The sequence below is a fragment of the Delphinapterus leucas genome, chromosome 3, assembly GCF_059928025.1.
Source record: "Delphinapterus leucas isolate spDelLeu-1000000601 "Yukka" chromosome 3, BTC_Dleu_Yukka2, whole genome shotgun sequence".
Lineage (NCBI taxonomy): Eukaryota > Metazoa > Chordata > Mammalia > Artiodactyla > Monodontidae > Delphinapterus > Delphinapterus leucas.
Window position 1 is genome coordinate 131,616,061 of NC_143131.1, and position 23,025 is coordinate 131,639,085.

Consider the following 23,025-nt stretch of genomic DNA (forward strand, 5'->3'; position numbering starts at 1 on the left):
ACCCTGACTCACAGGAAGATCCTGTGGGAGGAAATGGGGCCCCCAGGGTGCTCATCACAGATAAGGGGCCCTTTGGTGCTTTCTGCATCACCTACGCTAATAATGCTCAGTCATGGACTGTAGCTTGCAATGTCCAAAGCACTCCCATACCCTTGGCCTCATGTGACCCTCACCTTCTACCTTGATGGTGTGTGTGTGTGTGTGTGTGTGTGTGTGTGTGTGTGTGTGTATGTGCACGCGTGCGCAAGGGTGGGGCAGCGGGACCGGGCTGAGGCTTGAGAAAAGAGGTGTAACTTGCCTGAGATCACACATCCAGCTAGTGGCAGAGTCAAGCTGTAGAGGAATCAGGCAGGCCTGGGTTTGAGTCCCAAGCTGTGTGACCTGAGGCAAATCACTTCACCTCTCTAAGTCTGTTTCTTTATTCATCCCATGAGGATAGCTCAAAATTGTTTTGAGGGGTAAATAAGTAGCGTGAGATGCAGGGTGTCATCCTGGTTTTGGTAATTTTCAGAGTGAGAACAACACACTTTTCATGGTTCTAAGGGACCATCTTTGGGGAAGGGGATTTTTCTTTTTCTCATCTCACTGATATGTCTTCCTTGGCTCCCTCCTCCTCCCCCATCATCTCTTATCACAGTCTATCCCTGATGTCTTCCTGGTCTACTGTAAGCAGCATGAGGTCAGGGATTGGGTGTGTTTCTCTATTAGTTCGTTCAGGCTGCTAAAACCAAGTACTAAAGTATTGGGTGACTTATAAGCAACAGTAATTTATTTCTCACAGTTCTGGAGGCCAGAAGTCTGAGATCAGGGTGCCAGCAGGGTCGGGTTCTGGTGAGAAACTTCTTCCTGGTTGCAGGTTGCAGAGTGTTGACTTTTCACTGTAGCCTCACATGACGCAGCTCTTTGGGGTCTCTTTATAAGGGCACTGATCCCTCTCATGAGGGCTCCACCCTTATGACCTAATCACCTCCCAAAGGCCCCACCTTCTAATACCACCACATTGGGGATTAGGATTTCAATATATGAATTTGGGGTGGGGGCAGGGTGACGCAAACATTCAGCCCATCCCAGCCTTATTCATCGCTGAGCACACAGCAACTGCACCTTCCCCTGTGTTAAAATAGTGAATGCTGACCATGGCAGTTCCGTGCTAAGCCCTTTCTCTGCCTCTTCTCACTCCTCACAGCCCTCCGAGGTAGGAGCTGCTGTTCTCATCCCCATAATAAGGACAGAACTGGAGTTCAGACAGGGAAAGTAAGTTGCCAACAGGGCCACCTCTAGGATGAGGCAAGAGGGGCACCCAAGATGCAAACATTTTGCATTTATAAAGCCCACGGTGCCAGGAACATTGGCCACACTAAATCCATGCTGGCTATTCCATGAGTGTCATTGTTGCCTTCTGATTCTCAGTCCCTCCTTTCAACATCCAGGGTTACGCTGCCCCGACCCATGGCCCACCAACACCAGCCCTTAGGGCTTTCCCCAGCTGGGCAGGGTCACCCTGTGCTAACATTTTCCAAGCTCTGTTACTCAACTCTTATCAGTGACCAACTCCTGTGCATCAGAGAGAAACGGCCGCCACTTGCGTGTACTGCAGCCCTGTTTTGTCTATTTATAGGAAGCGCGTGGTCTTAATGCTGTTTCTGTTACTATGGCCGGCGTCTCGGCTAACTGTGCACAAAAGCAGTAGAAAGCTTCATTCCTGCCCAAGAGAAAGCCTGAGAAATGTCTTTCTCCAGAGGCCTTTGAGAAAGCAAACTGCTTCATGGGGAATTTAGAGGGTCAGCTTGCCCCATTCCCTGCCCCCGTCCCCTCATCTGGACAATAACAGCTCCTGTCTCCGAGATCATTCCTGCAGGTTCCAGCTGAGTGGCAGGATTTGACTTCAGGGTGGCAATTAGCCTGATAAGACCATAACCTCATTTTCCTGCCTCTGGCCAGAGCAGAGACCAGCTAGCTGGAGCCTGCCCGGCGGACCCCTTGGCCAGGGCCTCCCTCACTGGACTTAGAGTCAAGGACCCTAGTTCAAGGTCTTGGGCAAGGCTGTTTCCCTCTCTGGGCCTCTAATTGCCCATCTGTGAAATGGAGCATATTCTGACCTTCATGGACTTGTGGGATAATAAGTGAGAAATTACTTTGGAAAGCATCACTGGCAACAGTGCATTGCTGACCACAGACATACATAGAGATGGGGCCGTTTCTGGAGTATTCCTGAAGGAACAAAGGAAAGGGGACTAGCCAAGGAGTCGGAGGGACCTGGAGTTCTGAGTCCCAGCTCCCGTGCTCACTGGCTGTGTGCTCCCAGGCCAGCTGCCTGTTTCCTCCTCTGTAAGATGGGGCATTGTCTGTGCCTTTCCCTCCTTGCACATGGTTACGAGAGGCAGGAGACACTGGTGGTTAAGATCACAGGCTTCAGATTAGAGGGACCTGGGTTCAAGTACTGCCTCAGCCTCTTACTAGCTGTGTGCCCTTGGGCAAGTTACTTAACCACTTAGAGCCTCCACTTCCCCATTCATAAAATGGGGAGAACGTAGTTCATATTTATATAGTTGTTGTGGAGATTAAATTAAGCAAAGTAGGGAAAGTGTTCAGCACAATGATGGCAAGTGGTGAGAGGACCCGGGGACAGCTGTGTGATTTTGAGCACATATATAACTCTGCCTCCTTAACTTGCTCTCCTCCTCTGAGAAGTGAGGCCAGGCAGCACAGGCAAAGCTTAGGCTTCAAGAACATACCATGGAACGGCAGAAGGGCTCCAGTGATTCTCAACTCAGTGTAAGATGAAGAAAGGTGTCTTTCTATCCACAGGCCTCTGCCCCTTCTCTGCTTAACGTAGAAGCAAAGAATGTTGGCCATGAAGCCAACTCATCAGCTGTGCAACCCTGGTCAAGTTAATGAACCTCTCTGTGCCTTGCTTTCCTTATCTGGAAAATGGGATAATAATAGTGTCATACTACCTCTTAGAGTTGTTGGAGGACTGAATGTGTTCATGTACGTAAAGTGTTTAAAGCAGTGCCTACCCTCCAGTGAGTAGAGCGCTCAATACACATGAGCTTTTCTTTGAATTATTTTGTAATACTGGTTTTCTCCTCGAGTCACCTTTGCAGCAGACAGGGCTTGGCTGAAACCCTGGGAGTGTGTGGAGAAGGCACAGAGAGTCAGAGAGAACCCCGAGGCCCGGGCCTGCCACTCGCATGCTCAGTGTTTTTGGCAAGTCTTCTCCCCTGTCAGGGCCTATCTCCACACTGGTAGGATGAGAGGGTGAGACCAGGAACCTTCCAGAATTCTAGGTCCAGGGTGGCTTGGTCCCTGCGAGAACTCCTGAGGGGCCCGCTTTGCTTACTGGCCTCCGGGCGATCTGGCGGGGCCGAGGTGCCCGCCTTGGTGGCCCCCCTTGTCTCACTCACTCCACAGCTCTGGGCCTGAGAGAAAGCAGACCCCTCCCTGGCAGTCACATGAGCTGACCCCAGCTCGGGCCTTGGAAGGACGGGCTGTGGTGGGAGCCCGGGGAGGAGGGCGTGTGGGCCGGTGTGTGTACAGAAACACATGAATGCTGACGTGGGCAGACACGCCCGGCAGGCACGTATGCTCCGACATGGGCATCAGCCAGACAGCTCACAGCGGTGCTCCCCATGCCTCCCTCAGACGGCCCCTGGCCGGCCCCCCGCCCCACCTTGATGTGGCAGGACCCGGCCTGGTGCTCTTGCCAGAGACACTGAGCAAGTTTCTCCCACAGCACAGACCCTCCACTGCCAGAGGGACGAGAGGACTGTCGATAGCTCCCAGATGAGCCAGGCTGACTTGTATACGTACATGTTCACTGAAATGTGTCTTAGATAAAATGTGACCGGCGGTTACAATGGAATAACAGATGTAATAAAAGAACTTTTCCTTATTTTTAGAAGTTTCTTTTCCAAAAAATAAATTTAAAAATGAAGGTAGGGCTTCCCTGGTGGCGCAGTGGTTGAGAATCTGCCTGCCAATGCAGGGGACATGGGTTCAAGCCCTGGTCTGGGAAGATCCCACGTGCCGCAGAGCAACGGGGCCCGTGAGCCACAACTACTGAGCCTGTGCGTCTGGAACCTGTGCTCCGCAGCGAGAGGCCGCGATAGTGAGAGGCCCCGCACACCGCGATGAAGAGTGGCCCCCACTCGCCGCAACTAGAGAAAGCCCTCGCACAGAAATGAAGACCCAACACAGCCAAAAATAAATTAATTAATTTTTTTTAAAAAATGAAGGTAATTTAAAGTTTTTTTAAAAGCCCTTTAAATAAAGATTTTAAGTCAATAATCATACAGGTGGAACTCAGGTGTGGCAACACCTTGGGTGCTTGAGGTTTGTGACACCGTTGACACCATTCAGTCCAAATCCTTCGTCTCCATTTTACAAACGGGCAAACTGAGGCCCAACTCAGGAAAGGGTCTTTGCTAAGATGAACACTTGCTTGGGGACCCAGAGAGCAGGGCTCTTGGCTCTGCCTCTGACTGACTGTGTGACCCTGGGCTAGCCACCTCATCCCCAACTTCAGGTATCTCTACTGCAAAATCAAGGATGGGAATTCTGTGGTGGTCCAGTGGTTAGGACTCTGCGCTTTCACTGCCAAGGGCCGGGATTCGATCCCTGGTCGGGGAACTAAGATCCCACAGACATCATGGTGCGGCCAAAAGAAATTAAAAAATAAAATAAATAAAATAAAATCAAGGAGAAATCTCTCCCCACACCGCTCGCCTCCCAGGGTGGCTGTGAGGATTGCAAGCCAGAGGCAAGGAAGGGGAGAGCACCTTGCAAACAGATTTAGGGTGTTGTCTCCACGAGAGGCAGAGCTAAGTCCAGAGCCCAGGTCTCCTGACATCCCCTCCCAGGCTTGCTTCAGGGCAGCACACAGCACCGAGGAAGGGGAGAGGGTGGGTTTCAGAGCCAGGCGGGAGGTGCCTGAGTTCAGTCTCTACCTGTTTATTTCACGCCTTCTTTTTTTTTTTTGGAGTACTATGTGTAGGACGCAGTGTGAAATACTGGGAAGGCACAGGGGGGCTGGAAGAAGCAGAAGTTAGTCCAATAAATAAATGTAATGTTACAAGTTCAGCATGGCATAGGTTCACAATATGGGGAGGGACATTTGTTCTGGTTAGGGAGGTCAGCATAGGCTGACCAGGAATGATGATCAAACTGAGGTTAAAGAAGAAGAGGAGTTGACAAAAGAGATGGAAAAGTATTCCAGGCAGAGGAAACAGCCAGTGCAAAGACCCTGGGGTAGGAGGAAACAGGAGCACTTGAATTACTTTAGCATGGTTATGGTACAGAGTCCCAGGTGAAGCGTCCTCGGCCAAGTGAAGCTGGAGAGCTAGGCAGTGCCAAGCACGCAGCACTCAAGGGCGAGTTAGGATTTGGGCTATAATTGTAAGAGCAGTGGAAATCCATTAAAGGCTTTTAAGCAGGGAGTGATATCCATTGTGATAAGCTCACTGGCTGCAAGTCAAGTGTGAAAGAAAAGAACATGAGGGGAGACTTCCTTTACAGAAACCAGAACATGCAATAAAGTCACTAAAATCAGATCAGTCTGATATTGGGAAAGGCATAGACAAATAGATCCATGGAACATGATAAATAATCCAGAATTAGATCCCAAGATGTAGGTGTTAATATTGGACAAAAGAGGTACCTCATTTCAGCAGAAGAAGGGATAGTTTATTTCACGAATGGTGCAGGCCCAATAATGTAGCCCGCTGGAATAAATTAAAATGAATACTCATCGTACACCATCAAATACTGAATTTCAGGTGGATCAAAAAATTTAATGAGGGCCTCCCTGGTGGCGCAGTGGTTGAGAGTCCGCCTGCTGATGCAGGGGACGCGGGTTCGTGCCCCGGTCCGGGAAGATCCCACATGCCGCAGAGCGGCTGGGCCCGTGAGCCATGGCCGCTGAGCCTGCGCGTCTGGAGCCTGTGCTCCGCAACAGGAGAAGCCACAACAGTGAGAGGCACGCGTACCGCAAAAAAAAAAAAAAAAAAAAAGAAAAAGAAAAAAATTTAATGAAAGAATTAAAATAATACAATATATTGTTAGAGATTCTAGGAGACTGCATGTGTAAAGTAGAGCAGGGGTCAGCTAGCTGCTGCCCAGGGACCAAATCCATGGCTGCCTTTCACTTTTGTTTTTGTTTTCATAACGGCTTTATTGAGATACAATTCACATACCGTAAAATTAAAGTGTACAGTTCATTGATTTTTAGTATATTCATAGATATGTACAACCATTACCAAAGTCAATTTTAGAACATTTTCATAACCTGAAAAAGAAACTCCACAACCATTAACTATCAACCCCCTATCTCCTATCCTCCCCCAGCCCTCAGCAACCACCAATCTACTTTCTGTCTATAGATTGGCCTGTTCTGGATATTTCACAGAAATGGAATCATACAGTATGTGACCTATTGTGTCTAACTTCTTTCCTTGAGCCTAATGTTTCCAAGGTTCACCCATGTTGCAGCATGGATCAGGACTTCTATAAAGGAATACTATTCCATTGTATGGCTATGTATCCATTTATCAGTTGATGGACAGTTGGGTTGTTTCCACCTTTTGGCTGTTATGATTAGTGCTGCTATGAACATTCATGTACAGGTTTTTGGTGGACCTATGCTCTCATTTCTCTTGGGCAGATACCTAGGAGCAGAATTGCTGCTGCCTGTTTTTGTAAATAATGTTTCATTGGAACATGTTTGTTGATATATTGTCTATGGTTGCATTCTTGCTACAATGGCAGTGTCAGGTAGTTGCAACAGAGTCTGTACAACCCACAAAATCTGAAATAGATACTACTTGGCCTTTTACAGAAAAAATTTTGCCAACTCATGATCTAGAGGCAGGGAAGACCTCACCTTTCAAGGCTGAAAATCAAGAAGCTATAAAAGAAAAGAGATCTTATTTAAAAATTAAATTTGACTTTATATATGGTCATATATGTCATATATATATTTGGTATATATGATATTATATATAAGATACATGATTACATAATATATATAAAATCTATACAACCTGGCTTCCCTGGTGGCGCAGTGGTTGAGAGTCCGCCTGCTGATGCAGGGGACACGGGTTCATGCCCCGGTCCGGGAAGATCCCACATGTCACGGAGCGGCTGGGCCCATGAGCCATGGCTGCTGAGCCTGCGCGTCCAGAGCCTGTGCTCTGCAATGGGAGAGGCCACAACAGTGAGAGGCCCCCGTACCGCAAAAAAAAAAAAAAAAAAAAAAATCTATACAACCCAACTGTTCCTCAATGATAAATGGATAAATAAAATATGATATAGCCATACAATAGAATATTATTTTATATATATAATGTAATATTATATATAATATATATTAAATCATATATATAAATATATATATATATATATACACACACACACGATCTTTAGTATGGCAAAAGATGCTAAAAAAGTCATTAGGCAAAAAAATAGAACTTGAAAAAAAGAAGTGTAACACTGACAGCAGAGAACGGATTCCTATCTTGTATCAGGGTCCTGGTAGGAGGTGGGTGGCACACCAGAATTGAGTCATTTAAGGAGATGTCATGAAGGGACAATACAAAGGGACTGTTTGAAAGGGGTGGGCAGGGTTGAGGAAACACACCCAGGGAGGTGAACAAGAGCTGGTATCAGAAGGGAATCATTTCTACCTAGGACCTGTGCCCAGTGGGAGGAGGGGGCAGAGCTTGGGAATAAATACCCCAACCTCTCTTTCCTCCTGCCCAGTGACTTCCAGCTGTGCCTCCCATTGGCCAAACCCAACTGGAAGCTGAGGACTGGGAGCTCTTTATAGTCCCTGTGGTGTACGAGGCCCCAAGCAAATGGATAAAGTCAGAGAGCCTGGATCTGGAGGGGCAGATGGAAGACATCCAGCATATAGATTGAAAGTAGAGAACACCCCAATGGAAAAATGGGCAAAGGGGATGATTAGATAAAAAATGACTGAGCAAATTAAATGGCCAAAAAAGGTTATGAAAAATGTACATATGCAAGTAGTCAGGAAAACCTAAATAAGTCTAGCAATATGATAGAGTTTTGCATCTGTCAGAGCTGTAACACCTACTGCTGGTGTGGACGTAAGGAAAGTGGTACTCCCACATGTTGCTGGTGGAAATGTGAAGTGTGATGGATGTTTGGAAAGCAGCAGTTCAACTCTTGGGAATCTACCCCATAGGAATAAAGACCCTGATAAGGAAGGACTTATGTGTAAGAATATTACAGTAGATGCTGTCATACTTACAGTTGCCCATCACCTTTTGAATAGCCTTTCTCTGACGTTTGGGGAAATCCCTGTGTTGGAGTTGGAGTTCCACCTCCCCAATTTAAGAATCTCAAAGTTGCTGCTTGGGTATGGCCATTCCAGCGGGTTTCCACCAATCAGATGCACCCAGTGAGACTTCTTTTTAAAATTTTTTAAATTTTTGGCTGTGCTGCGTGGCTTGTGGGATCGTAGTTCCCCAGTCAGGGATCGAACCTGGGCCCCTGGCAGTGGCCCCTGGTGACAAGTCCTAACCACTGGACCACCAGGAAATTCCCAAGGCTTCCTTCATTTTCTGTGGGTGCAGGGGCAAACAGGGAGTCCAACTCTGGTGGCTGCAGTACCAAGGACAGTCTCTCAGGGGCTGCAAGGTGGAGCTCTAGGTGCAGGATGGCAGGCAGTGGGGTGAGGGCACGACTTGGTGAGACCGCAGCTGGTGAATTCACCAGGCTATTCTGTGGTGCGGTTTAGGGCTTTTTTTTTTTTTTTTTTTTTTTGCGGTACACGGGCCTCTCACTGCTGTGGCCTCTCCTGTTGTGGAGCACAGGTTCCAGATGCGCAGGCCCAGCTCCATGGCTCACGGGCCCAGCCGCTCCGCGGCATGTGGGATCTTTCCGGACCAGGGCACGAACCCGTGTCCCCTGCATCGGCAGGCGGACTTTCAACCACTGCGCCACCAGGGAAGCCCCAGTTTAGGGATTTGATCTTAGAAACTGAGCCTCCAGCTCAAACAGGCTAAGCTGCCATGGCTTCTTAGAACCCTACCTGACACTTACTGCAACATTGTTCCCAGTGGAGAAAAGCTGGACGCAGGGAATGACCATCAACAAGGCAACAACTGAATAAACTCGTCCATCCACAGAACAGAATATTAGGCAGCCATTAAAAAGAATAAATTAGAGTTATGCTAGCTGACTTGAAAAGATAGATGTCTATGAAGTAATGGTGGGTGTAGAAGGCAAAGAGCAGAAAACTATAATATGGTCCCATTTTTAAAAAGAAGAAATAATGACAAACTCTGTATATGTAAATGTGGATACAGGTACATGCTTAGAATTGAATGAGTTCTATTTAGGATTGAATGAGCAGATTAAAACACAGGACACACACTAGGTTGTTGACATGGAGTGTGGGGTGCTGTGGTGAGGGGAAGAGATGGAAAAAGAGGAGCCAAACGATAAAGGAAAGAAGGAAAACTGTGCTGATTAAATGAAGTATATTTCTGATCATTTTAAGGTATTCACAGAAAATTTTATGTGTACGTATTTATATGTATGTGTGTATGTATTGTGGGCATACACATAAAGAAATCATATTTAAAAGATTTTTAAAACAAGAAGTCACTGGCTATAGTATTAGGACCGCCTGGTGGCAGGGTGACCGGTTGGGAGGTTGTGCCCTTTATTTATTTATTTATTATTTTTGGCTGCGTTGGGTCTTTGTTGCCGTGCACAGGCTTTCTCTAGTTGCGGCGAGCAGGGGCTACTCATCGTTGTGGTGTGTGGGCTTCTGATTGCGGTGGCTTCTCTTGTTGCAGAGCATGGGCTCTAGGCGCACGGGCTTCAGTAGTTGTGGCTCGCGGGCTCTAGAGCTCAGGCTCAGTAGTTGTGGCGCACGGGCTCAGTAGTTGTGGCGCACGGGCTTAGTTGTTCCGTGGCATGTGAGATCTTCCCGGATCAGGGCTCGAACCCGTGTCCCCTGCATTGGCAGGAAGATTCTTAACCACTGAGTCTGTGCCCTTTAGCAGGGAGGGGAGATGGTGACTTGGACCAGGGGCTGACAGTGAGCATAGAGACAAAAGGACGGGCTTGAGAAACGCCCAGCAGATGGCCTGGACAGGGAATGGGTTGGTTTGTGGGGTGGTGATAGAAGATTTCCAGGTTGCTACTAACTGGGTGATCTTGAATTCCTCCATTCCCTCACCTGGAAACTAAGGAATGATATTTCACAGAACTGTGGGGATGAAATGAAGGAATATATAAGATGCCCAGCAGAATGTGCCCATCACCTTCTTTCACTCCTAAATAACTCAGCCAGGAAGCCGCCACCTAAAAGCAAGAGCCTGCTTGGTAGGGCCTCTCTGTCACCCCCAAAGACCATGTGCTCTGGGGGTTTGCCCAGGGGAGGCTGAGGGCCTGGGATGCTCTGATCATCAAGGCAAGGTGGGGCATGGAGAAGGTCCAGGGCAGGGTGGGAGACGAGGCTCAAGTATCTTGTTTGTTGTTGCAGAGCCCAAGCCACTCTGGGAGGAGCCTGGGACTGGGATGTGTACAGGCAGAGAACTGTAGCCCAGGGACCTTCAGTCTGGCTTTTGTCTCAGTGTCCTGATTTGGCCATTAGAACACACATGTCCATTCAGTCCAGTTCGGTTATTGAGTGCCCACTGGGTGCCAGAGAGGCCCTCAGGGAATTTTCCTTAAAGAGCCCCAGAAATACATAAATACCAAATAGTAGTGGTGATAAGGGCCAAATGAGCTGGGCAGATAAATAGAATTTCAAAAGAGGGGGGAGGGGACACTTCCATTAAAGAGTGCTCCGGGAAGGCTTTTGGGAGGAGGTGACTTTTGAAGGATGGGTGGAATTTAGACATGTAGCCATGGACAATGGCAATTTATTTTTTTATCTTCCGTTTTTTTAAAAAAGGGAAATTCTTCCCATTCTTATAGGATCAACTCAAAGGCTGCTTCCTGATTACTGGATCCCACTGGTTGGAATTATTCATGTTTTCCCAGCACCCCCATTGACAGAGTGTTATTAACAGTGCAAACTGTATGCTGCTTGCCCGATGTCTTCCTGTCTAGTTGGGAGGGTTGAGCTCCTTGGGGACAGGGGCGGTGTCTTCAGGGTTCTTGCCCCAGTGCCAGGCACCTTGCACCTTCACTTAGTATTCAAAAAACTGTATGTTGAATGAAGGAAGTGTAACCAATCTTGCAGCTAGTATTTATTTGACCATCCATGTTTTTGGTGAAATCCACGTTTTTACTTTCCTCTGTTCAAGAACCCAGTTCTTTATTTCCCTAATTGGGCCACGAAAATGTGTTTCTCAGAAACAAGGAACAGTAGCTTGTGTATTAAGCCTTTACCATATGTCAGGCACTTTACAAAGTGCTCTGTAAACTTCATCCATATAACCCTCAAGACAGTTCTTTAAGAAGAGGCTTTGGGGAATTCCCTGGTGGTCCAGTGGTTAGGACTCCACGCTCTCACTGCCGAGGGCCCGAGTTCAAAAACTGGTCAGAGAACTAAGATCCCACAAGCTGTGTGGCACAGCCAAAAAAAAAAATAAAGTTTAAAAAAAATTTTTTTTAAAGTTTAAAAAATTAAAAAAAGAAAAGAGGATTTGAATGTGCCCATTTCACACCCGGGAAAACTGAGATTTAACAAAGCCAGCACTTTCTAGAGTAATGGCGGAGGTAAGATCAGAGCCCCAGATCCCTGAGTGCCATCCCTCACACACACACAGCACTTTGTATGCGTGCTCATGCATGAAGAGTCCCCGAATTTGTAAAATTAGTGGTTAGTCCTGATGGCCTTGGATAGCATCTTCGGCCCTGATAAGCCAAGGACTCAGTCATTTCCATGAACATAAAGATGGTCATTTAAACTTGAGACCCAGTTGACCGTTATTTCGCAGTTGAGAAAACAGGCTTGGCAAGAACCTGTGACTGGCACAAAACACTGGCTCCTTGGTGGTGGAGCTGGGTGCCGGGCCCATCTTTTGTACTCCCCAGCCTGTGCTCTTTTTCTCCATGCCTTAGCATCTCTTGGTCCAGCACCCTGACTATGGTCTACGTGGTGGCTGCAGCTGCATTTCCTGCTGCACATCGGCTCTCGGGTCCCAGAGGAGATGGAGGTCATTCCTCATTGTCCCCCCCAATATGATCCCTGCTTTCTTTTTCAAGAATATTTGCCATGTCCCAGGCACTGTGCTAAGCGCTTTACACACAGCAGTGCTTTCACCTTCAGTAAAATCCCATGAGGTAGGTGTTAACATTATTCCCATTGAATGCACGGCGCCCTGAGACTCAGAGAGGTAGAGGGGCTTGCCCCGTTTACTTAACTAGGGAGCAGAGGTGCTAGGATTTGATCTTAGGTCTGACTGAGCCAAAGCCCAACTTTCCCAAGCATGCGCAAGCACCCACAACCACAGCTCTGTGGCGGCCTCTGTGGAGAGGATGAGAGTTGGAGGGCATCCACCCCTGGGGCCTTGGATTCTAAACACCTGTTCCTTTGCCCAAAGGCCTTGAGGGCGAGACACTCCTCTTTGTGGCAACTCTAGGCTATGGTGAAGACTTTATGGAACAAGGACACTGAATGGGTGACCAGAGAAGAACACAGCAATAGATGTAAAAGTTGCTAGCACTTAATAAATACACCATTTCTTCTTTCCTCTTGCCTCTCCCTCTTTCCCTTGGATGATTAAGAGCCAGCCTTTGAAGTCAGGCAGACCTGAGTTAAAAGGCTGGTTGAGCAACTGACTAGCTGTGTGGCCTTGGACAAGACACTTAACCTCTCTGGGCTTCAACTCCCTCATCTGCAAAATTGGGACAGTGACTGACACAATCTCGTTGTTATGTAAATCAGGAATTATGTGTAAAAGGTTCAGTGCAGTGCTGAGGGCATAGCAAATGCTCAGTGAATAGGAAGCTGTTATTATTAGCCTCTTTTGCTCTCATTTCTTCCCCTAAATAGCCGTGACCTATTATCTATGACCTTCTATAGTGACCCTTATCTATGGGCCTCAGCTTCCCAATTTGTACAGTGGACGTGTTTGACTAGGTCAGTGTTTCCCCGCCTGTGGTACACTGGTGGGTGAGCTGGACGATTATACGTGATACAAAGTGAACGTGTGTCATTTTAGGTTATGAATATATTGTAATGTATAAGAGGAAAAAATAAAACTCAGATACCAAATGCATGATTTCATGGGTATTGTTTGGAATGTAGCTAAGTAAAAAGGTAACGATTGAAAGTAAACACCATTAAGTAAATAATAGATCAGGTGGTGCTAGGATGTGGCAGAAATTGAGAAGGTGGTCCTACAGCGGCCATGGAGAAGACTAGGCCAGATGATCTGGCTTTGATTACATGGCCGCCCAGAGAAACTGTGGCTTGTGAGTGACTTGCCAGAGGGATCCTTTTACACCCCGCTATATTTTTAAGCAGCCAGGTTCCCATAAAGCCCCATTGCCAGGAGTTGGGCTAATGCCCTTTCAGTACACATTGCAAAAATGATGTAAATAACTCATCCTGGGACTTCAAACACGCCACCTCAGATGTATGGTGGGAGATTACAGGTTTCTAAGACGCAGCCCCTCCATCATTCCCGTGGCTTAGAGGCTTGCTGGAGAGTGGAGATCAATGCTGTGGTTTTATGAGCAGCTGGGCCACGTGACCCGGGCCCAAATCCTTTGCTTTATGGGTTGTTTACACATTCCTGGTGAGAAACGATTTACATTCTGGGCCCTGAGCACACTCCTAAATCAGCTGCTGGGTTCTTGAAGTTGGAGGTGAAAGAGATCTGTGTATCCGTGGGCACAAGGAGGTGAGGAGGAGGACAGAGAAGAAGGCTAGAGGAGGGCTGGGGAGGGGGCCCCCTCAGGGCCCCTCGGTTTCCTGAAAGTGGCAGCTGGATCCCATTTCTGCATCAGTAGGGGGCGCTGTGCAGGGCCTGAAGTGGGGAGGACCCCCGAGGGGTTGCAGATGCACACTGGCTCCAGGTGCCCTGGGCTCCACTCCACGTGGGCACACGTTAGCTCACTGTGTTCCCACAGCAGCCCTGGGAGGTTGGGATTATTCTCATTTTCAGATGAGGAACCAGGGGCTCAGAGAAGTGAAGCGGCTTGTTCCCTCTTACACAGCTGGAGAGTGTCCGGGAAGGATTCAAACCCACTCTAACAGAGGCAAAGTCTATGGTCTCACCACTACGCTTTCTTGTCACTGAGGCTCCCTAGAAGCCATCTGGGCTGCAATTTAGGAAGTGTCTCCTGGCTCAGAGACAGAGGATTAGCAGATGACTCTTCCTGTCTGGGTTTTGCCCCTGACTTAGCTCAGTCACCGTCTGAGAATCCCATGTCACAGAGTTGACCTTAAGGATTCAATGCACAAGATGCCTGGAATCATGGGGCAACTCAGGGTACCCAGTGGGCCCCTGTTCGCTCCTTCTCTCCCCATCCCTCCCCGTCCTTATTCCCTGTTTCCTCTTCCTCGTCCCGGCCCCCTCCCCCTTCTATCCCCCTCCCCCCCCAAGAGCGTCCTCACTGTGCCTGCATTCTTCTTGTATGTCTCTCCTTGTGGTTTGCACCCACTGGCCTCAGCTCTGCCCTTTGTAGCTGCCCGGGCTTCTCCTAGGAAGGCCCTGTGATGTTGGAGGCTGCGCTCAGCCCCATATCTTCTCCAAGCCACTCAGTGCCTTCAGCAGTTCCCCAAATCACATGGGCTCTAGCCCTCTCCTCATCCTGACTGCTGCCTTCTGAGGTCAGGGCAGAGATGACCCAAAGTTGGAGAGTGGAGTTAGCAGCAGCCCAGGTTAAGGAATCTTCTCCCTCTAGATTGAAAGGCAGCTAGGTCTTGGGGAAAGCATGTAGGCTCTGGGATGCATGGATTACAGTCCTGTTCTGACATTGGATCACCTCCCTCAAGGCACTTAACCTCTCTGAGCGTCCCTTTTCTCCTCCATAAAACAGAAGTAATGAATACAGTGCACAGCTGTGCTTTTTGCTGCCCAGCAGCCTTCCATCTTCCACCTTCCACCTTCCACCTGGTACCTGTAGGGCACCATTTCTCTTCCACCCTCAGCCCATATGGTTTGGAGGCAACCGCACCCTCCACTCAGGGACTCAGCTACCCACACTTCCCTCACCCCTCCCTCCAGTGATGGGTTCAGGGATGTACACGCGACCCATTCCAGCCAATGAGAGTCCAGCTGTGAGGGACAGCCACTGTCTCTTTTCAGTGTGTGTAAAGCTGTGAGAATGTGCCATATGAAGTGACTTTTGTTGTTTTACTATCATGAAGGAAATGCATATCTGAGAATGGAACAACCCCCCAGAGCAGGGCCAAGCGCAGAGATGGCGATATTATTTGAGTGCCTACATTAAGCTGTGCCTGAAGCCAAATTCTTTTGACTTTCCAGATACACAAACCAACACAAGCTTTGTGGAAGATTATTTACAAAAATGGCCACGCTTCCTCGCCCCACTCTGTATTCACGTTTTTGTAACATGGCTTTGAAGTAATTCCCACCAAGAGGTGGAGTCTTTTTCCTTACTCCTTGGATCTGGGTTGGTCTTGTGATTTGCTTTGGCCAGCAGAACATGGCAGAAGTGACAGTGGACCAGTTCCAAGCCTAGGCCTCCAGGGGTCTTGTGCACTTACAATCACTCTCTTGGACCTATGAACCACCTTGGGCTAGTCTGCTGGAGGACTAGAGACACATGGAGGAGAGCCCATTGTCCCAGCCAAGGGCATCCTGGGCCAGCCCACAGCCTGCTGGCTGGAAATGCATGAGAGAGCCCAGCCAAGATCAGCAGAGCTGACCACCGAAGCTGAGCCCAGAGGGACCAGAAGACCCACCCAGCTGACCTGTAGACTTATGAGCAATAATAAATGCTCATTATTTTAAGCATTGCACTTGGGGGCAGTTTATTGTGTAGCAACAGCTGATAGGTTTCTTTGATTTCCTTAAATTAGTCCTGATTGGTTTTTCTGTCATTTTAAATCAGAGAATTCCAAATGATACAACTATAATACCTATCTCATAGGACTGCTGCTAAAATTAGAAATGATATCGGCAGAGTACCTGACACACTTGAGGTGCTCAGTAAATGAGAGCTGTTGTCATTTGTCCCTATTTATCCTCCAGTGCATCCTCATCCACATACTCCAACCAGAGGCAGAAGGTTCTCTGCCAATGTGGAGAATAGACACAGGGAAGAAGACAGAGGGGTGCCACAGGTGGCCATGCTGTGTGGTACCCCAGTTCCTTGGCCATCCTCTTCCCCATCACAGAAACATCTAGACTGACTTCAGGCTCCATCTCCTGGGACACATCAAAGTGATTCATCTCACTGGCAGCAAGCATGGACCTCAGCCCTCAGAACTAGTGCTCTGTTACCTCAAAAGAGAAACCATTACCCACAACAACTGCCTGGGTGGATGCATTTTTGAGACACAGGGGTGTATACCTAATACTTAAAAGTATGCTATATAATTAATAAGGAGTCCCCTGTGTATACATAGGGAGTCCCCTGTTATTTGAATATTCATTATCCAAGGTCCCTAGGGTTACAAGTTTGCAGAAGGAAGCAATAGTGCATTGAAACATGAAACAATTCACTAATGGAACTGATCCTTCCAAAAATGAGTCACCTTTCCCCACAGGCCGCTTTAATACAGATTTCTGTCTCCCATTGCATCAACTGTTTCTCTCTGGTCTTTATAAAGACACAAAATAATAGTACAACTTGGAGATTGAGTGAAATTGCAAATATTGTTAAAATATATAGAGATATGTGGATTTCACAAAATCAGTGAAAATAATGGTCTTGAACTGCTCAAATCCTTGCAATGTCGTTGACAAAGTGGGACACAGCAGAGTTAGGCCCGTTAACATTGTAAAAGAGGAAATGACACCAGGGGTTTCAAAAGAGAACAGTTTGACTATTAAAGGATGACTAGAAACCCTTTGGGAAATTGATAAAATCCTTGAATATTTTCACACTAATGATTTTCTTCATAAATCACGCTGAGACAAAAGTAAAGTGAAAGCCATTGTCATATGACTTGATTAGAAAACAATGTGCCACCAGAGCTAAAACAAGCAGCACTTGATTTCTTTGCTCCTGCTAAGAATTAGCACATAGTCACAATTACCAAAAATTCAATTCAACATATTTCTGCAGTGTTTTGTTTCCTTTTCCAAGGTAAAGTCCCAGTCCCAGTCTCTCATCCCACAGACATACACACTTTGGTGTGAAATTTTGGCCCCCGTGTCAGAGGGTTCACATTAAACAACTCTCTCCTGTGTCGTTTATTCTACATCCTTCTATCTCATGAGGAGGCCAAACTGTCTCTGGGCAAATGGAGCTGTGGGAGAGGTAAGGAGGGTACATACAACTGGTAGACAGGGTTCCTCTGCGGGAAGTGGCCTCAGGAGGAGACCAAGTGACCCAGGTTTGCCCTCCATCTCTTGGAGGTAATCCCCTAGGTGCTGCTAAAGACGAGAATGAGATGCTACCTCAGGGTCGAGCTGAACTGCTGTTTAAAAAGTCTTCAACAGGGAGTTCCCTGGTGGTCTAGTGGTTAGGACTCCTTGCTTTCACTGCCAAGGGCGCAGATTCAAAACCTGGTCAGCGAACTCAGATCCCGCAAGCCGTGGGGCACGGCCGGGAAAAAAAAAGTCTTCAACAAGATTTCCCTGTTTACATGATGTTGTAAATCAACTATACTTCAGTCAACTATACCCATGATTCAGCCACTCCACTTCCTAGCTGTATATCCCTGAGCCAGGTACTTTGCCTCCCTAAACTTCAGTTTCCTTGTTTATAAAATGGGGATTAAAAATAGTAACACTGCAGAGGGTAGGATGAAGATTAAATGGGAGAGCAGATAAAGAGGGGCTGCCCAGGGCCTGGCACGGGGTGAAAGTACAGAAAAGGTCAACAGCTGCTGGTAGCACGTTCACTGTAGTTTGTTTTTTGTTTGTTTAGCAATGACTTTTTGGTGATCACAAAAGCTATGCGTGTTTACAACAAATCTCTTAAAAAAACCCAAAATGCAAAAAAAAAAAATCCTATAAAATGTTGGCCCCTTTTTTTTCTTTTTATAAATTTAGTTTTTGTTTTATTTTTGGCTGCGTTTGGTCTTCATTGCTGTGCACGGGGGTTTCTCTAGTTGCAGTGAGCCGGAGCTACTGTTTGTTGCGGTGCACAGGCTTCTCATTGCGGTGGCTTCTCTTGTTGTGGAGCACGGGCTCCAGGTGCGCAGGCTTCAGTAGTTGTGGCACATGGACTCAGCAGTTGTGGCTCGCAGGCTCTAGAGCGCAGGCTCAGTAGTTGTGGCGCACGGGCTTAGTTGCTCCACGGCATGTGGGATCTTCCTGGACCAGGGATCGAACCTGTGTCCACTGCATTGGCAGGCAAATTCTTAACCACTGCACCACCAGGGAAGCCCTGGCCCCTTTTCTCTATACATATATGCATTAAAAAAAATTATGTCCGTAATTTTTATGTGCATACCGTGCCGACTTCCTTCCTTCCTCTGGCAGCGGATTGCACAGAGTTCCCAAAGGATTGTGGTTCTTAAATGCCCATTACGGTCCTGCTTTGCTGGGAAGCAGGAAAGGAAAACTGAATTGGGCCACAAAGAGAGCAGCCCTGCTCCCTTTGGGGTAGCATTCGGCCTCCCTCATTATGGGGCACGAAGCCCCTCACACCCCTGCCTGGAGATATTGGTGGGAATAGTCTCCCCCGACGCGGTGCCCGGCCTCTTCTCACCTCTTCCCTGCTCAATTCCCTACCACCCACACCCCTGCTCTCCCACCCTGCCCCTTCCAGGTGTCAAATGGGGGGAATTTCAGTCTGGAGTGAATGTTTACTGCTTACTTGAAACCCTTAAAAATAAAAATTCATCATAAACTGACAGATCCTTAAATTTTACTGCGCCAGCAGTGCCACTATAATAAAGCTCCACTTGAATGGATGTTCTGTCAAAACCACGTGGGCTCCACCTGGCTCCCTCCCTGCGACGACGGCTGAATTTGAGGAAATGCTCGTGGGATGTTTATTGGGGCGGAAGGCACAGATACGGCTTGCTCCAGGTTAACCTTTTTTTAGGGGCTTTCGTGTTGCTTGGCAGATAGCCCTGGGCCTTAGGCCTCAAGTTCTGAGTGTCCTCCTCCACACGCACACAGAGGAAGCACAGAAAGGCAGAGTGAGCAGGCGGTGTGGGCTTCAGGCTTGCTTGGTTGGAATCTTGGTTCTATAATGATAAGCTGTGTGACCTTCGGAACCTTACCTAACCTCTCTGTGCCTCGGTTTCTCTATCAAATGGGGAGTGGTGACAGTAGTTCTTCCTTATTACGAAGCCTAAATTAGTTGCTGTAACATGCAATAACTGGAATATAGTATGTCCTCAATAAATGTGTGTGTGTGCTTATGTGTGAGACTTTAGGTACAAAGGGTAGAGTTAATGTAACTCCTTACCATCAAATTGATGGACTCCAGATTGGCTTCAACTCTGCCCCACAAGCAATATCACCTTCAATGTAGTAGCACGTGTCCTTTATGGACCTGTGTGAAAATTTCATTAGAATCTATAGCTGGGAATGGAATGGTTAGATAATATATATGCACCCCTGATTTAACTAAGAACTATGAACTGCTAACCCATACCCTTGGCCAGTTTTCTATTAAGGGTCATTTTCTTGTCAATTGTCAAGAGCTCCTTTTTATTCCTGTTAGGTTTTTTTTTTTTTTTTTTTTTTTGCTGTACGTGGGCCTCTCACTGCTGTGGCCTCTCCCGTTGCGGAGCACAGACTCCGGAGGCGCAGGCTCAGCGGCCATGGCTCACGGGCCCAGCTGCTCCGCGGCATGTGGGATCTTCCCGGACCGGGGCACGAACCCGTGTTCCCTGCATCGGCAGGCGGGCTCTCAACCACTGCACCACCAGGGAAGCCCCTTGTTAGGTTTTAACAGTGCAATTTATCGTCCTTCAATCTGTCATCTCTTTACTACATCTATGTTATTCTCCATTTTAAAATCCTTAATTTTGATATATTTATATTCTTTTTCTGTGTGTTGAGTGCTTTTTAGCTTTACATAATATTTATTGAGTTATAATGTACACACAAAAAATGTGCAGACTTTAAATGTATAGTTGGATGAGTTTGGACATCCTCACTCATGTAACACTACCACAATAAAGATATAAAACACTTCCATCACCCCAGACATTTCCCTCTGGCCACTGGCCACTCAGTCCCCGCAAAAAGCAAATACCGTTCTCATGTTCATTGCTGTAGGTTAGCTTCTCCTATTCCAGAACTTCATATAAATGGAATCACACATTTTATGGCTGGCTTCTTTCACTCAGTGTGTTTTTTGAATTTATTTGTGTCATTGCATATATTAGTAATTTGTTCTTTTTTATTGCTGAATAGTATAACATTGTAAGAAATTGTATATCCATTCAGCGAATTATAGACATCAGAGCTGTTTCTAGCTTTTGGCTATTGTGTATAAAACTGCTGTTAACATTCACATACAAACCTTTTGTATGTATGTATTTATATATATATATATAAAAATAAGTGTGTATATATATTTATATATACATATATTCATTATCTATGAATATAATATTCTAACATATGTATTTATTTCATTCTTAGAAGTGGTATTGCTAGGTCAGAGTGTAGGTGTATTTTACCTTCAAAAGAAACTGCCAGAGAGTTTTCCAAAGTGGTTTTACCATTTTACACTCCAACTAGAAATGTAAGAGAGTTCCAGTTGCTCCACCAACACTTGATATTGTCCATGTTTTTAATTTTAGCCATTCTGATATGTAGTATCTTATGTTGGCTTTAATTTGCTTTTCCTTTATGTCTAATGATGTTGAATAGCTTTTCATGTGCTTCCTGGCCATTTCTATATCTCTTTGCAGGGTGTCTATTCAAGTCTTTTGCCCTTTTTGTTTTAATTTGGATTGATTGCCTTTTTATCATTGAGTTGTAGGAGTTCTTTTTATATTTTGGTTGCAAGTCTTTTGTCAGATGTATATGTATTGAAAGTATTTTCTCCCATCTGCCTCATCTCTTCATTTATCCATGATGTCTTTTGATGAGAAGTTTATATTTTTGATGAAGTCTAATTTATCAATTTTTAATAGACTATTTATTAAGAGCAGTTTTAGGCTCACGGCAAAGTGAGCTGAAAGCATCAGTGGAAAGTACAGAGAGTACTGCTCCCACACAGGCACAGCCTCCCCACTATCAACATCTCCTACCAGAATGGTACATTTGTTACAACTGATGAACCTACACGGACACGTTAATGATTATCACCCAAAGTCTATAGTTTCCCTTAGGGTTTACTCTGGATATTGTACATTCTATTGATTTAGACAAATGCATAAAGACATGTATCACCATAATTTTGTACAGAATAGTTTCACCGCCCTGAAAATCCTCTGTGCTCTGCCTGTTCATCCCTCCCTCCCCCTAACCCCTGACAACCACTGACCTGTAATTTTACTCTTTCCATAGTTTTGCCTTCTCCAGAATGTCATGTAGTTGGAATCATACAGTATGTAGCCTTTTCGGATTTGCTTCTTTCACTTAGTAATGTGCATTTAAGCTTCTTCCATGTCTTTTTATGGCTTGATAGCTTGTTTCTTTTCAGCACTAATTGCATTGTCTGGAGGTACCACAGTTTATTTATCCATTCATCTACTGAAGGACATCTTAGTTGCTCCCAAGTTTAGGCAATTATGAATAAAGCTGCTATAAATATCCCTGCAGATTTTTGTGAGGACATAGGTTTTTGACTCAGAGAGCACAGTTGTTGGATCATATGGTAAGAGCATGTTTAGTTTTATAGGAAACTGCCAAACTGTCTTCCAAAGTGTCTGTACCATTTTGCTTTCTCACCAACAATGAATCGGAGTTCCTTCTGCTTCACATCCTTGCCAGCATTTGGTATTGTCAGTGTTTTGGATTTGGGCCATTGAAATAGGTATGTAATGGTATCTTATTGTTGCTTTAATTTCCAATTCCCTACTGACATATGATGGTGAGCATTTTTTCATATGCTTATCTGCCATCTGTATAACTTCTTTGCTGAAGTATATGTTCATGTCTTTGGCCCATTTTTTAATCAGGTTGTTCATTTCCTTTTATTTTTTAAATTTTATTTATTTAGTTTTGCTTGTGTTGGGTCTTCATTGCTGCATGCAGGCTTCCTCTAGTTGCGGCGAGCAGGGGGTACTCTTCTTTGCGGTGCGTGGGCTTCTCATTGCGGGGGCTTCTCTTGTTGAGGAGCACAGGCTCTAGGCGTGCAGGCTTCAGTAGCTGTGCCACATGGGCTTAGTTGCTCTGCAGCATGTGGGATCTTCCCGGACCACCAGGGATGGAACCCGTGACCCCTGCATTGGCAGGTGTATTCTTATCCACTGCGCCACCAGGGAAGTCCCCCCGCCCTTTTTTTTTTTGGCCACACCACGCAGGATCTTCCTTCCCTACCCAGGGATTGAACCCGGGCCCTCAGCAGTGAAAGCGTGGAGCCTTAACCACTGGACCGCCAGGGAAGTCCTAGGTTGTTCATTTTCTTATTGTTGAGTTTCAAGTGTTCTTTGTACGTTTTGGATAACAGTTCATTTTTTTTTTTTTCAAAAACTCAGAATGATTTATTCTTAAGCATTATATATACATTTATAAGTGTATATATGACATGTATTATGTACAGGGATTACATCGGTCTTTAAGGACAGTGTTATATGTCTTCTGGAAAATTATTTTCTACAAAAGTACAGTGTGAAAAATAATAGATCAATTTAGGAGACTAAAATTATACAGGGATACACAAAATGGAAATAGGTTTTCATAATCAAGAACAGTATTCTCACCCTCTCCTGCCTCTGACCACCTCCATCCAGGGGATCATCATAGGGCAGAAAACTTTATTAATCAAGGACAGTGCTTCAAGGTACTGTTCCCAGATTGTGATGGAGAGAAGGGA